The sequence below is a fragment of the Cucurbita maxima genome, unplaced genomic scaffold, assembly GCF_002738345.1.
Source record: "Cucurbita maxima cultivar Rimu unplaced genomic scaffold, Cmax_1.0 Cma_Scf00055, whole genome shotgun sequence".
NCBI lineage: Eukaryota > Viridiplantae > Streptophyta > Magnoliopsida > Cucurbitales > Cucurbitaceae > Cucurbita > Cucurbita maxima.
Window position 1 is genome coordinate 656200 of NW_019272071.1, and position 16391 is coordinate 672590.

Genomic DNA, 16391 nt, shown 5'->3' on the forward strand with positions numbered 1-16391 from the left:
TCCGAATTATCTCAAATTTTCTTCCACGAACTCCTTATTTTGTCTAGTTTCTAGAACCATAAAGATTTTCGTGAGAACGGATCAGGAAGGAGGTTAAAATTGAGAAAACCGAGGGAAGGTCAACATATACCTATCTTTGACTTTTATTGGTCAAAGTGTTACCTTTGACTTTGGACTTCATCTTCTTCCTTGGTAGCTAGAAAAATTTCGATTTTTTCTTATAAGTCCCCTCTACTTTTACCTTTTTACAGCTATATATAGACATCTAATGGATATCTAGAAAGTTCATATCTTTTCATGGTCTGTAGCACAGGTTATAACCTTCCAAAGTTCGTCGGAAAACATTTTTCTCGCCTGAGTATATCTAGAAACCTTTTGTTGTGCAGCCAATTATAAAACTTTTCGGTTCCTCGTTCCTTCACAAAACTTGTTGTAAATCCAATATGAAATATGTAGGTGTTGGTAGGAAGGAAAATGATTAACCATAGCACTCGAATTTGGAAGAAATCAGTGAAAGAAAAACTTATAATCTAAGAGCTTCAAACTCGATTCTTGTCTTAAAACTTTGTCCCAACTTCGTACTTTATTGGGGAAGATTCTACCTGTTAGGTTTTATGTCCTAAAACTCATAGTTTGTAAACCAAAACATATTCTATTTTCAATAAAGTTATTATTGTTGTTTATTCAGTAAAGATTGTTATTGAATAAATTGAACTTTACGATTATTAATCTTAAATTCAATAAACTAAGAACACTCTGACTATAGTATGATTATCTGAACTATATGTATTGACATAATAGTGAATCAAGTTCAAGTATATAGTCAAAATGATCTATAGTGCAGGGATAAGGCTGAGTACCTTATCCAAGGGACACTATGGATGCGGCCTATGCAATGAGTGGGGGCGTCCTATGCAATGAGTATTGCATAAGATCGGACTATGAAGAAAATCACTCTCACTTTATAATGTCGCTTACTACTGAGACTGATTTTCTTTTCATTCGATGACTTAGGTAACTCGATTTTAATCCTGACCTAACCATGAACTCTTGTTCATTTGGAATTATCCTTAGATTTACATGGGTGAGAGTGGCTCAAGTTCGTCGGCTCAATAGGCCTCTCATTTCAGGGGTTAGGCTGGGTGAATAACTGGGGACGTGGGGTGCAAGATGAAATTCACTCTTATCTACTTTAAGGGATAGAAGAGAGGTAGTTCCCTTAAGCACTGACTCTAGGTCTTCAACAAGGGGCCCCACCCTCTCATTGGCCTGAGAGGGATTCGGTTTACTGGTTGGACCACAAACCAATTGTTCATTAGAGGATTAGTGAGACATAAAGAACAAGAAGTAACTTTAGGGGTAAAATGGTAAATTGACCCAACTCTAGTTACGAACAACCTGTGAATGATCGACTTACTAATCATGGCTATATCAAATAGACAGAAATATATCTATAGTGAGGGGAGTGCAACTACTAGGATATAGTGGAATGTCCTAGTAGTTAACGAATGTTGGTTAACAAGGTTAATGAGTTTAACCGGTTAATCTTGTATCGTTGGAGCCCATGATCTATAGGTCCATTAGGTCCCTCTGTTAGCTCATATCGGACTAAACCATAGAACAATGTGACGAGTGAGTTCGAAGTGTTCGAATTCACATTAGGGAGAATGCACTACATATATACGATATATTTAACCGCATTTTTTTTTTATGTATGAATTAAACAAAAAGAGAGAATCAGTTTAATTAATCATTTAATATTACTTTAATTTAAAATTAATAATTCAAATTAATTGTTGAATCAAAATGAAGAAAGTCAAAATGTTGACTTCATTTAATGGAAAAATCCATGTTTTAGTTAGTGGAATTTTGAGGTATCAAAATTTGGTTTAACCAAACTTGCATGCTTGCCAAATAAACCCTACAAAATTTAGTGGAATTTTGAGTGTCAAAATTTGGTTTAACCAAACTTGCATGCTTGCCAAATAAACCCCACAAAATTTAGTGGAATTTTGAGTGTCAAAATTTGGTGAACTCAAACTTGCATGCTTGCCACATAATCCCAAACATTTGAATGAAATTTTGAGTGTAAAAATTTGGTGATCTCAAATTTGCATTAACATGCAAACATGACTCTATAAATAAAATGACTCTATAAATAGAGTGATCAAATTATATGGAAGTTCTTCTAAGGGAAAAACCATGAAAAAAAAAATCTCACCAATTCTCTCTTCATATATGCTAAATTCCTCCCAAGTTTAGTCATTCACCGGATTTCACAATCCCGTTCTAAGGCCGGAGAATAGTGGAGAAGACACTAGTGGAGGTTCGAAACCGGTTCATGAGGAAAAAAAACTTGAGCGACAAAAGGTTAATGTTCAAACTCATTTAGTTTTAATGCTTTTGAACATGCTAGCTAATTTACTATAATTGATGTACTTAGAGTGCCTAAGATCCAAATTGCTTCCGCATGTGTTCTATTAACACCATCAATTGGTATTAGAGCATGGTTTTAGGCACTTTATTTACATTAATTTGAGCATGGTGGGTACTATTTCATGAATGAAATATTGTGGTTGCTAAAGTGGATATTTTTGGTTTTGACATTTTTTTATGCTTCCATTTGATGCAATTCTTGTAACAAGCCTAATTTCTATGGGCTTTAATGAGTGAAGAAAGGTATGTAATTTTTATGGAGTCATTAGAGTCCATTTTAGGTTGTAATTGATCGAAAATTGAAGAGATAGCAAGCTGAACCAAAGAAGATGGAAGAGGCAGTTCGAGTGTTTTTTCTGCCTTTGGGGTCCAGTTCAACGTTTTTAAGGGTTGGTTCTCCCAGCTCGTGATCCTCGGGAGCGGTTCAAGTTATTTTTAATTATTAATGTAATAATTTAGTTAATTTCTTGCTTTAAAATGCCAAAATCAATCCACTTTAGTGTGTTTAATGAATTATGCATTATGAATGTATGTTTTAAATAAATAGAAAATGTATATGCATACAGTATGTCATATAGATTTAAAATCCCACCATAGGCTAAGCATGTTTCATGCATTCCAAGTATGTTATAAGTGTTATAATATATAGTATGCATGTTTAGAGTTCCAAGAGTGATAGATATAAATTGTTATATTATTGCATTGAATGGATGATTATGTAATTGTTCTATAAAGTATGCTAGATGCATGTTATAGGTTATTTTCAACGTCATATATCAAGATAGATGTTAAAATCTATAATAAAGATAAGTGCATGCTCACTTAGGGTTAAGAACCGAGCACGATCAATTTTAATAGTTAAAATAGGTCGTGTCTTATAAAATTGCAGTTACAAGAAAGCTCACACGGTACGATCTTGTCTAAGGCTGGAGGTACTTAAGCTCACGGTTTATGGAACACGTACTACCTGGAGATCGGACTCGTACTTGAGCTTAGTTAGCCCAGTTTTATGAGCATGCTTGTGTGATGTAAGTTTTAGAAATATCACCTAGACTTAAGTTATATTCAATTAGCCGGAATATACCTAAGTAATGAGTATACCCAACCGTCTAAAATACATAGTGGGAGGAAAAAGGTATATGAGATACATCATTTTCCTCTCACGCTCTCTGAAAAATTCACACCGTGAGATTCATGTTCGGCCTCGTGTCGCCCTGGGTGCGTCCTCCATTCGGAAGGTATTTGCATGAGTCAATAACAAGGTGAATAGAGAAAGTATTTATAGTAAGTGGGAGAAGGAAGTATATCAACACGTCCTATGGTCTCCAACACTAGGTAGCACCGTGAGATTCCCATGTTCCACCTGCATGTTGCCCTAGAGAAACTACCTATTCGAAGGGTTGTAACATGGGAGTCAAAACAACGCAAACTCCAGAAATGGATAGGATTTCTTAGGTCCATTCCCAACTTTGGCTTTTTCATTCGATAGCATTGTTGGAACTGATCTCTGAGGTCTTAAAATGGCGGGTCACACTTACGAAGAATTACTAAGAGTTAGTATATTCTTGACCAAAATAGCGATAACTAAAAACACTATAGGAATAAGAGTTATTCTGGGATTATCGTTTAAGTCAAGAATGTCTTGGTTTAGTGAATGAGTGATTGACTGCCCTCAATAGTAGTTGCTCTAACTCACTAAAGTATCGTTGCAAATTAATAATTTTTTGGTACATTATTACATTTGCTAAAAATGATTGGATTAAACAGGAATAAGTCAAATAACTAATAGAATTTTCTTTATATCACAGCATGACAAACTCAATAGTTCAATTACTCGCTTCTGAGAAATTAAACGGCAACAATTACGCAACTTGGAAATCAAACCTAAACACAATACTTGTAATTGATGATTTAAGGTTTGTTTTAACTAAGGAATGTCCTCCAAACCCCAGCTCAAATGCAAACCGAACAGATCGTCAAAGGCAAATGATAAAGCTCGGTGTACATTTTAGCCAGCATATCTGATGTTTTGGCTAAGAAACGTAATGTTATGGGTACTACTAAAGAGATTATGAAATCTCTGAAAGGGATGTTTGGACAACCGTCTTTCTCCCTTAGACATGATGCAATAAAATACGTTTACAACTGTCGTATGAAAGAAGGGACCTCAGTTAGAGAACATGTCTTTGACATGATGATCCATTTCAATGTGGCAGAAGAAAATGAAGTTGTCATTGATGAGAAGAGTCAAGTCAGTTTTATCATGGAGTCTCTTTCGAAGAGCTTCTTCCAGTTCCGTACAAATGTGATAATGAACACAATAGAATATAACTTGACTGCTCTTCTCAATGAGCTACAGACTTATCAATCCCTCTTAACGAACAAGGGACAAACAGGAGAAGCAAATGTTGCTATCTCCAAGAAATTATTATGAGGATCATCCTCCAAAAATAAGTCTGGTCCTTCAACAGTGTTTTGATGAAGAAGAAGTGTAAAGGGAAAAATAATATTCTTACTAACCGCAAACACAATGTTCAAAAAGCAGCTAAAGGAAAATATTTTCATTGCAACCAAAACGGACACTGAAAGAGAATTTGCCCAAAATACCTTGTAGAGAAGAAAGTCGAAAAGACACAACAAGGTAAATATGATTTACTCGTTGTAGAAATATGTTTAGTAGAGTATGATAACTCAACTTGGATACTAGATTCAGGGGCGACTAATCATATTTATTCTTTTTACCAGGAAACTAGCTCCTGGAGAATGCTTGCGGACGGCGAGATAACACTTAGGGTTGGAACTAGAGAGGTTGTCTCAGCAAGATCAGTAGGAATTTAAAGTTTTTTTTTGGAGATAGATTCATTATATTAAATAATGTACTTTTTGTTCCTGAAATGAAAAGAAATCTAATATCTATCTCTTGTTTATTAGAATAATTGTATGAAGTATCTTTTGAAATCAATGAAGTGTTCATTTTCAAAAGAGGTATTCATATTTGTTCTGCAAAACTAGAAAACAACTAATATATGTTCAAACCGAGCGAAACAAAAGCTATTTTAAATACCGAGATCTTTAAAACAGCTGAAACTCAAAATAAACGACAAAAGATTTCTCCTAATACCTATCTTTGGCACTTAAGATTAGGCCACATTAGTCTTAATATGATTGAGAGTTTGGTTAAAATAGGACTTCTAAATGAGTTAGAAGACAACTCTTTACCTCCATGTGAGTCTTGTCTTGAAGGTAAAATGGCTAAGGGACCGTTTTCTGAAAAAAGTTATAGAGCCAAAGAAACCTTAGAACTCGTGCATACAGATCTCTATGGTCCAATGAATGTCAAAGCACGTGGAGGGTATAAATATTTCATTAGTTTTATTGATGATAATTCAAGGTATGACTATCTTTACCTAATGCATCACAAGTCCGAAGCTCTTGAAAAATTCAGAGAGTATAAGACTGAGGTTGAGAATCTATTAGGTAAAACTATTAAAACACTTCGATCAGATCGAGGAGGAGAGTACATGGACTTAAGATTTCAAGACTATATGATAGAACATGAAATATGGTCTTAACTCTTAGCCCCAGGTATGCCTCAACAAAATGGTGTATCAGAAAGGAGAAATAGAACTTTGTTAGACATGGTTCGGTCTATGTTGATTTTTGCTTAATTACCCGATCCGTTTTGGGGATATGTAGTGGAGACTGCTACATACATTTTGAACATGGTTCCGACTAAGAGTGTTTCAGAAACACCTTATGAGTGTTGGAAAGGGCGTAAAGGTAGTTTACATCACTTCAGGATTTGGGGATGTCCAGCATATGTGTTGTAGCAAAACCCCAAGAAATTAGAACGTCGTTCACAATTATGTATATTCGTAGGATACCAGAAAGAGACGAATGGTGGTTTGTTTTATGACCCACAAGAAAATAGAGTGTTTGTATCAACAAACGCTACATTCTTAGAGAAAGACCACGTAAGAAATCATCAACCTTGCAGCAAACTAGTATTAAGTGAGATTTCTAAAGAAGCTACTGATAAAACAACAAGAGTTGTTGATCAAGTTGGTTCTTCAACAAGAGTTGTTGATCAAGCCAACACTTCTTGTCAATCACATACTCCTTAAGAGTTGAGAATGCCTCGACGTAGTGGGAGGGTTATAACTCAACCCGATCGTTACTTGGGTTTGGCAGAAACTCAAGTCATCATACCTGATAATGACGTTGAGGATCCATTGACCTATAAACAAGCAATGAATGATGAAGATAGAGATCAGTGGATCAAAGCCATGAATCTTGAAATGGAGTCAATGTACTTCAATTCTGTCTGGGAACTTGTAGATCAACCAGATGGGGTAAAACCTATTGGTTGCAAATGGATCTATAAGAGAAAACGAGACCAAACCGATAAGGTACATGATGGTGTTAATATAACACATGCTGAAGCAATTTAGATCTTAGGCACTTTTAGAACATCAATTATAGTAAATAACTAGCATGTTCATAAGTATTAAAACTTAATGAGTTTGAATATTAACCTTTTGTAGTTTAAATTCCTTTTTTCCCACGAACCGGTTTCAAACCACAACCAGTGTCTTCTCCACTATCCTTCGGCCTTAGAACGGGATTGTGGAATCCGGTGAGTGACTTAACTTGGGAGGAATTTTGTATATATGAAGAGAGTGTTTGTGAGAGGTTTTTTTCACCTACAAGGAAGACCTTTCATGTAATATGATCACTCTATTTATAGAGTCATGTTTGCATGTTCATGCAAATTTGAGATCACCAAATTTTGACACTTAAAATTCCACTCAAATGTTTGGGATTATGTGGCAAGCATGCATGCGTGAGTTAACCAAATTTTGACACTCAAAATTCCACTCAAATGTTTGGGATTATGTGGCAAGCATGCATGCTTGAGTTAACCAAATTTTGACACTCAAAATTCCACTCAAATTTGTGGGGTTTATTTGGCAATCATGCAAATTTGGTTAAACAAAATTTTGACACCTCAAAATTCTACTAACATGGATTTTCCCATTAAATGAAGTCAAACATTTTGACTTACTTTCTTTTCATTCAACAATCAATTTGAATTATTAATTTCAAATTAAAGTAATATTAAATGATTAATTAAACTATTTAATTAATATTTAATATTAATTCAAATGCCAATCTCAATTAATTCCGACACATTTGATTAAGATATTTAAATCTTATTTAAATATCTCAGATTCTCTCTTTTTGTTTAATTCGTAAATAAAACAAAAATGCGGTTAAATATATCTTATATATGTAGTGCATTCTCCCTAATTTCAATTTGAACACTTCGAACTCACTCGTCACATTGTTCTATGGTTTAGTCCGATATGAGCTAGTAGAGGGACCTAATGGATCTATAGGTCATGGGCTCCAACGATCATACATTAACCGGTTAAACTCATTAACCTTGTTAACCAACATTCGTTAACTACTAGGACATTCCACTATAGCCTAGTAGTTGCACTCCCCTTACTATAGATATATTTCTGTTCATTTGATATAACCATGATTAGTAAGTCGATCCTTCACAGGTTGTTCGTAACTAGAGCTGGGTCAATTTACCGTTTTACCTCTGAAGTTACTTCTTGTTTTTTATGTCTCACTGATCCTCTAATGAACAATTGGTTTGTGGTCCAACAGTAAACCGAATCCCTCTCAGGCCAAGGAGAGGGTGGGGCTCCTTGTTCAAGACCTGAAGTCAGTACTAAAGGGAACTACCTCTCTTCTATCCCTAAAAATGGGTAGGAGTGAATTTCATCTTGCACCCCACGTCCCCAGCCATTTACCCAGTCTTACCCTTGAAATGGGAGACCTATTGAGTTGACGAACTTGAGCCACTCTCACCCATGAAAATCTAAGGATAATTCCGAATAAACAGGAGTTCATGGTTAGATCAGGATTAAGATCGAGTTACCTAGGTCATCGAATGAAAAGAAAATCAGTCTCAACAATAAAAGACATTATAAAGTGAGAGTGATTTTCTTCATGGTCCGTTCTTATGCAATACTCATTGCATAGGACGCTCCCACTCACATGTCTCCACATGTACAATTTTAGTAATCACATTGTTTATATCATATACAAAAGTGGACCGCATCCATAGTGTCCCCAGAATAAGGTACTCAGCCTTATCCATATACTATAGATCATTTTAACTATATATTTGAACTTGATCAACTCTTATGTCTCTACATATAGTTCAAGTAATCACACTATATCCAGAGTGTTCTTAGTTTATTGGATTTAGATTAATGGTCGAAAAGTTCACTTTATTCAATAACAATCTTTACTGAATAAACAACAATAATAACTTTATTGAAAATGGAATATGTTTTTGTTTAAAAACTATGATTTTTAGGACATAAAACCCAACAGCTACTTCTTATAAGGTCGATTATGTAGGACATGAAGATAAGTTTGAGATTTCAAGTTGATTGGAGTAAGTTTGGAACCTAAACCAAGATAGGATCCAAGAAACACCTAAAGGAAATAACACAAGACTTTAGACTCTTCTAGAACCCTCTAAAGAACTCCCTAGGAATCTATGACCTTGTAGAAAAACTTACGGTAAGATGGGTTCATATAGTTACAAATACAAGTTACAACTTATGCCTTAGGAATTAAAAACCTTAGAAACTTACAAGATTGAGAACCAAGAACAACAACACACAAGCTTTACAACTACCCAAGTAAGAAGAGTGCTAGGTACCACTCAAGGACGAGGGACCAAGGTCCCCAAACTCAGAAACAGAAACTCAAGAATGCTAGGTAATACTCTAGTCATGTTCAAAGTGACCCATGACCTCTTACCAAGCGGTGCCAATGAATTCCTCTTATAGGTGGGATGCCCTGCACCATGTTTCCTTTGCAGGATGTTATGCCCCAAGTTTTTCTCATCTATAAGAGATGCCCGGCAGACTTATGTTTAAGTATGCATCGAGCAAGTGACCTTTATGGTCTATTAAAGGGAGTAATCTGAAGTCACGGAGGAACAAGAAGAGAGTACGTTACCTTAGCCACGAATCAAGAACCTCCTAAGACCTCCCACGGTACAGCATGCTCATGAGTTAGACTACACTGCTTGGAACGCATGAAACCTTGAGCGTAGGTTAAGCATACTGTATTATATGGCAAGTCCTTGATGCAGTATTAAGACTACATCCCTTGGAACGTAAGAAGCTTTGGATGTAGGTTTTCAGACTATGCCACTTGGAACGCATGAAGCCTTGGGCATAGGTTAAGAAAATTGTATTATAGGGCAACCCCTTGATGTAGTATTAAGACTACATTGCTTCGAATGTAAGAAGCCTTGGATGTAGGTTTTCAAACTATGCCGCTTGGAACGCATGAAGCCTTGGGCATAGGTTAAGCAGACCGTATCGAAGGGCAAGCCCTCAGATGCGGTAAGACTACGTTGCTTGAAACACATGAAGCCTTGGACGTAGGTTAAGGCTGTGTTGCTTGGAATGCATGAAGCCTTGGACACAGAATTGTCAGGTGCATGTCTAGTGCTGTAAATCCTAGGGGGAGTGTCTTGGAGAACGAATCAAGAACAAAACAAGAACCAAGAAAGTATTAAGAACAAGAGAAAGATCAAGGAATAGAACAAGGATCAAGATCCTAGTTGTAAGGACAAGAACTAGGAACAAAGGACCAAGAACCAAAAACCATAGTACTATGACCCTTAAAGGAAAACCAAGGTTTTAGGATTCAAGGACCAAGGTCGTCAAGAAAGATCAAGATAAGAACCCCAAGTCAAGAACAAGAATTAAAAGAGCCTAAGTACTAACCACAAGAACAAGATCAAGAACAAGCAAGAACAAAGAATGTGGTACCCTAGCATATCAAGGACACGATTAAGAGACTACAAGTAAGCTACTTACTGAGTCTTGTACTCATTCTCCATTTTTTTTTCAGGTGATAAGGAGTTGGTACCATAGACTAACCTCACTTGTCATCCTCAATCCTCTTATTTTAAAGTGTTTTGTGTCTGTTCCTTGTTTTTTGTTTTAACTAGTATGCTATAAACTCTATTTTGATATAATGTAAATATAATGTTTTAAATTCCTTTGTTTTATTTTGCTGAAAATTTACCCGCCTTTTTTAGTCATAGAGTCAGCCCGATCCTTACAGAGGTTCGTAAATCCTTGAGGCATAAGTTGTAACTTGCATTTGTAATCATATGAACCCATCTTAGCATGAGTTGTTCTAGAAGGTCATAGATTTATAGGGAGTTTTTTAGAGGGTTCTAGAAGAGTCATGATTCTTGTGGTGTTTCCTTTAGGTGTTTCTTGGGTCCTAACTTGGTTTAGGTTCCAAACTTGTTTCAATCAACTTTAAACCTCAAACATATCTTCATGTCCTTCATAATAGACCTTATAAGAAGTACGAAACCATTTGGAGAAAGTATAGACCTTGGATTTTCATAAGTCGTCCTAGGGGCATTTTGGTCATTTTACCCATAATTCTTGGTTTTGCTACTTAACGTGTTCCAATGGCTTTCAAATTTTCATACGTCGTCCTCAAAGTTCATTTAGTGGGTTATTTTAATATTACTTAAATCTTGAGCATTTTGATCCATTCATGGCCTTAATTTACAATTCTTTTTGTTTTCTTTCATATATCCTAAATTCAACTTTTTTTAGGTTCATATGGAAAATCTAATGGATTCCTACAAGTATTTTTTTAACAAAACGTCCAAGGTCACTACTTACCTCGTCGTCGACATTTGAGATTTTCGTTATTGAGCTTCTAGTATCCGAATTATATCAAATTTCCTTCCACAGTTTGACCGGTCAGGAAGGAAGTTAAAATTGAGAAAACCGAGGGAAGGTCAACATATACCTATCTTTGACTTTTATTCGTCAAAGTTTGACCTTTGACTTTGGACTTCATCTTCTTCCTTGTTAGCTAGAAAAATCTCGATTTTTTCTTATCAGACCCCTCTGGTTATACCTTTTTACAGCTATATATAGACATCTAATGGATTCGACCGCTCTACGAAACCTTTAGATGAAGTTTCAAGCAAGAAGTAGAGACTAAGTTCATACCTTTTCGTGGTCTGTAGCACAAGTTATAACCTTCCAAAGTTCGTTGGAAAACATGTTTCTCGCCTGAGTATATCTAGAAACCTTTTGTTGGGCAGCCGGTTATAAATCTTTGCAGTGCCTGATTCCTTCACGAAACTTGTTATAAATCCCATATAAAATATGCAGGAGTTGGTAGGAAGAAAAATGATTAACCATAGCCCTTGTACTTGGAAGAAATTTGAGAAAGGAATACCCATAATCTAAGAGCTTCAAACTCGAGTTTTAGGATTTCTCATCACTCAATTCTTGTCTTAAAACTTTGCCTCAACTTCAAACTTTATAAGGTAAGCTTCCACCGACATTGAGAGATCCAGAATCGTCGTGATTTGGAGACTGAATTTTCTGGATAATTCGTCGAAAATATCCTCTCTGATCAGCGAGCTACCAACTTCGAGTTTGAATTCTAAATGTTGGATTTGATGATCTTTGAACGTTCTAGATTGTATCCAAATTTGGGGAAAGTCCAACAACTGGAATTTGAGATTCAAAGGACTTTGTGCAGATGGTCACATGCAGATGTTTTTATTTTCAGCACAATGACACTTTCGTAATTATCCATATCATTAGGGTAATTTGGTAATTTGCCACTTTCATAATATCTATTATTATTTTTCGGATAAATTCATAATTTTCCTAAAAAATTCTTCATCTCTTGTTGGTCATTTCTTGGTCCTTGAGCATCCTGAAATTCCCACTAGATAAGAAATTAAATATCCAAAAATTTCCTTAAAAATTGGAAAGTGACCTTTTTGTCCTTTTCGCTTAAGCTTTCATTCCCAATACTTCTCCAAAGTCCTTAGTCCTTACAGTTACTCATTAGGGTATAGAAATGACTAGCCTTTCGGTCTTACATGGGTGGCTTTACTTCATTTTTGGGGTGTTACAGCTTCTTACCTCAACCGACCACCAACAAAAAACTAAAAAAGAAATTTAGAAATTTAAAATAAATAGACAACTGGATTCCTTAGGACGACACCCTTTGTGACCTCATAGTTCTCGAGCTGCGCTTCTTACCTTGACCAATAGTCAACAAACAATAAAAACTAAGCGTAGAAATCCAAAATAAACAGACACGACTTGATGCCTTGGGACGATCCCCGCTGTTACCACATAGTTCTCGAGCAATGCTTCTATAATACATGTTCATCGACAGCTCAATTCACATGAGTTACCACTAACATAGATATTTGGCTTCGAAAATCGGTTACAAAACAAAAAATTTCATACATGACAAATAAAACATGTGAATCAAGTATATATTTTACGACACAAAATATCAAAGCAAGTTTTCAACAACAAAAGCACATGTACTTAAAACAGACTCAGAAAAAGATTCCTTGTTGTGTCGAGCCTGCTGGTCTCGTCCTCGATTGGCCTGCAACTTCTTATTTGACCAAAAAAGTTAAAATAATGTTGATAAGTATTAGTTTATTCAATAAATAGCTAACTTGTCATTCATAAGTTTATTACTTATCTTTCTAGTTGTTCTTAAGTTTTATTCTCTATTAATTCCTAGTTTCTTTTACTTGGATCATTTGTAAGTTAGGAAGGTATTTCAACTACCTATCACTTAGGTTACTTCTATATAGTTATTTAGAATTTTAGGACTAGTATGTAAGACTCACTCTCAATCAATTACAGTCCGTCTACTAATTTCTTTAGTAGCTTGTAACATCATATATACCAAAGGTCAGAAATACTCATTGTTCCTAACTTAGCACACACAACGTCGGTCAGGAACTATGCGAGAATTAGTAGTGTTAAGGATATTTAGTAATAAATTATAGTTTACCATATATATTATATTTGATATTTTATTATAATGCAAATATCTGATATTTTCCTTATTATCATAGGTATCTTTCCATTTATTATTATATCCATATCCTTGTAATTCATTTGATTATAAATAAGATAACTTTCACACCATTTAGGTGTTGTGGATTAATCAAACATTCACAAGTAGACTACAATACTCATATTCTAAATCTTCTGATAATTTGGTTTGCGATAAATGAAGATGCAGCAAAGATGAGAATCAATATTTTGTTTACCATGGTTGGAAGAAATATCTCTTTAAAAGCACAAAATTTTATGGACAAGGTCAACTAAATTGACAAGCATCGAAAGACATTGATAGATTTTCTGACGCTTGCTTGTTTTGTTAGCCAATGTATGCTACGTGACAAAATTTAGTGCATCTAGAGATATTTTTTCCCACCACAACCTACCTTTGAAGCCTCCAAAGCCCCCCTCTCCCTTATATTTATTCTTCCCCATTTGCTTCCATACTCCTTCATTGGCACCCTCTTTCTTCCATTTTTTGTGTTGTTCTCGTGGTGAATGGCTATCCATTTTCAGTGTTTGAGGGAATTTGCTACTTTTTGGGTTCTCTCTTTTTAAATATCTTTTTGTTTCCTTTGTTCATAAATTATGTTGTCAGTTTAGGTTCATTTTGATGGTGTTACTATAATACGTGCGGAAGCAATTTGGATCCTAGGCACTCTAAGTACATCAATTATAGTAAATTAGCTAGCGTGTTCAAAAGCATTAAAACTCAATGAGTTTGAATACTAACCTTTTGTAGTTTAAATTTCTTTTTCCTCACGAACGGTTTCGAATCACCACTAGTGTCTTCCCTACTATTCTCCGACCTTAGAATAGGATTGTGGAATCCGGTGAGTGATGAAACTTGATAGAAATTTGGTATAGGTAAAAAGAGAGTTTTGAGAGATTTTCTCAAAGTTTTTCAAGAAGAATTTACATGTACCTTGATCACTCTATTTATAGAGTCATATTTGCATGTTCATGCAAATTTGAGATTAGCAAAATTTGACACTCAAAATTCCACTCTAATTTGTGGGATTATGTGGCAAGCATGCAAGTTTGAGTTCACCAAATTTTGACACTCAAAATTTCACTCAAATTTGTGGGATTATGGGGTAAACATGCAAGTCTGATTAAACCGTATAGACCCTCAATATTCCACTCACTCAAACATGGATTTTTTCACAATATTCCACTCACTCAAACATGGATTTTTCCATTAGGTGGGGTAAACATTTTGACTTTGTTTATTTTAATTCAACAATTAATTTAAATAATTAATTTCAAATCAACATAATATTAAATGATTAATTAAATAATTTAATTAATATTTAACATTAAATAAAATGTCAATTCCAATCAATTCCCGCACATATTCATTATCAATCACTATTCATGATTAAAATATTTAAATATTATTTAAATATCCCCAATTCTCTCTTTTTGTTCAATTCATAACTAAAACAAAATGAGGTTAAATATATCGTATATATTTAGCGTGTATTCTCTAATTTGAATTCGAACACTTCGAACTCACTCGTCACACTGTTCTAAGGTTTAGTTCGATATGAGCTAGCAGAGGGACCTAATGGACCTACAGATCATGGGCTCCAACGATCCGAGATTGACCGGCTAATCTCATTAACCTTGTTAACCAGCAATTATTCACTAAGACACTCTATTGCAGCCTAATTGTTGCACTCCCCTCACTATAGATATATTTCTGTTCATTTGATATAACCATGATTAGTAAGTCGATCCTTCACAGATTGTTCGTAACTAGAGCTAGGTCAATTTACCGTTTTACTCCTAAAGTTACTTTTTTTTCCTTAAGTCCCACTGATCCTCTAATGAACAATTGGTTTGTGGTTCAACAACCAAACCGAATTCCTTTGGGCCAATGAGAGGGTGGGTCCCCTTGTTCAAGACTTGGAGTCAGTACTTAAGGGAAAAACCTCTTTACTATTCCTAAAAGCTGGTAGGAGTGAATTCCGTCATACACCCTATGTCCCCAGCTATTCACCCAGTCTTACCCCTAAAATGGGAGGCTTATTGAGTCGGCTAACTCGGGTCACTCTCACCCATGCAAATCTAAGGATAATTTCGAATAAATAGGAGTTCATAGTTAGCTCAGGATTAAGATTGAGTTACCTATGTCATCGAATGAAAAAATCAGTGTCAAAAGTAAACGACATTATAAAGTGAGAGTGGTTTTCTTCATGGTCCGATCTTATGCAATACTCATTGCATAGGACGCCCCCACTCACATGTCTTCACATGTAAAATTTAGTGATCACATTGTTTATATCATATACAAAAGTGGGCCGCATCCATAGTGTCCCTAGAATAAGGTACTCAGTCTTAGGTTCAATTTAGGTTTAACACTCAGAGAGCAATATAGGTACTGTCAATATACATCAAACACCTTAAAAGGGATACCTAAAAAAAACTCGACTCGAAGTTGCATTTACATTTTATTTCAACGATCGGAAGCTACCCTTGAAAATTATTAAAACATTATAACTCAATTCAAGGGTTTTCATCCAACATAAAAGGTTGGACGATAATATTACCTATGAAGTCTCATCGAGAATGCTCGATTAAGACTGAGTAACAATGATAGAAAACTCAAAGATACCCCAAAAATGAACTAGAAAATTATAATTCACTTGAAGGGTTTTGATTTAATAGAAAAGGAAAATTACTATAACATTATAACTTAATTCAAGGGTTTTGATTCAATAGACAAGGATAGATAATATTACCTACGAAATCTCATTGAGAATGCTTGTTGATTAGAAATCACGAACCTCCATAATAGTATGATATTGTCCACGTTCAAAAATAAGTTTTAGCTGTTTTACTTATGGTTCCCTAAAAGGAATCACACTAATGGAAATAGTAATTCTTATGTATAACATTAAGCAGTTAGGATGCCCTATTGGCTTGTTGGTTTCATTCCCATTTCCACACCCTATTGGCTTGTCGAGTGAGCATGAT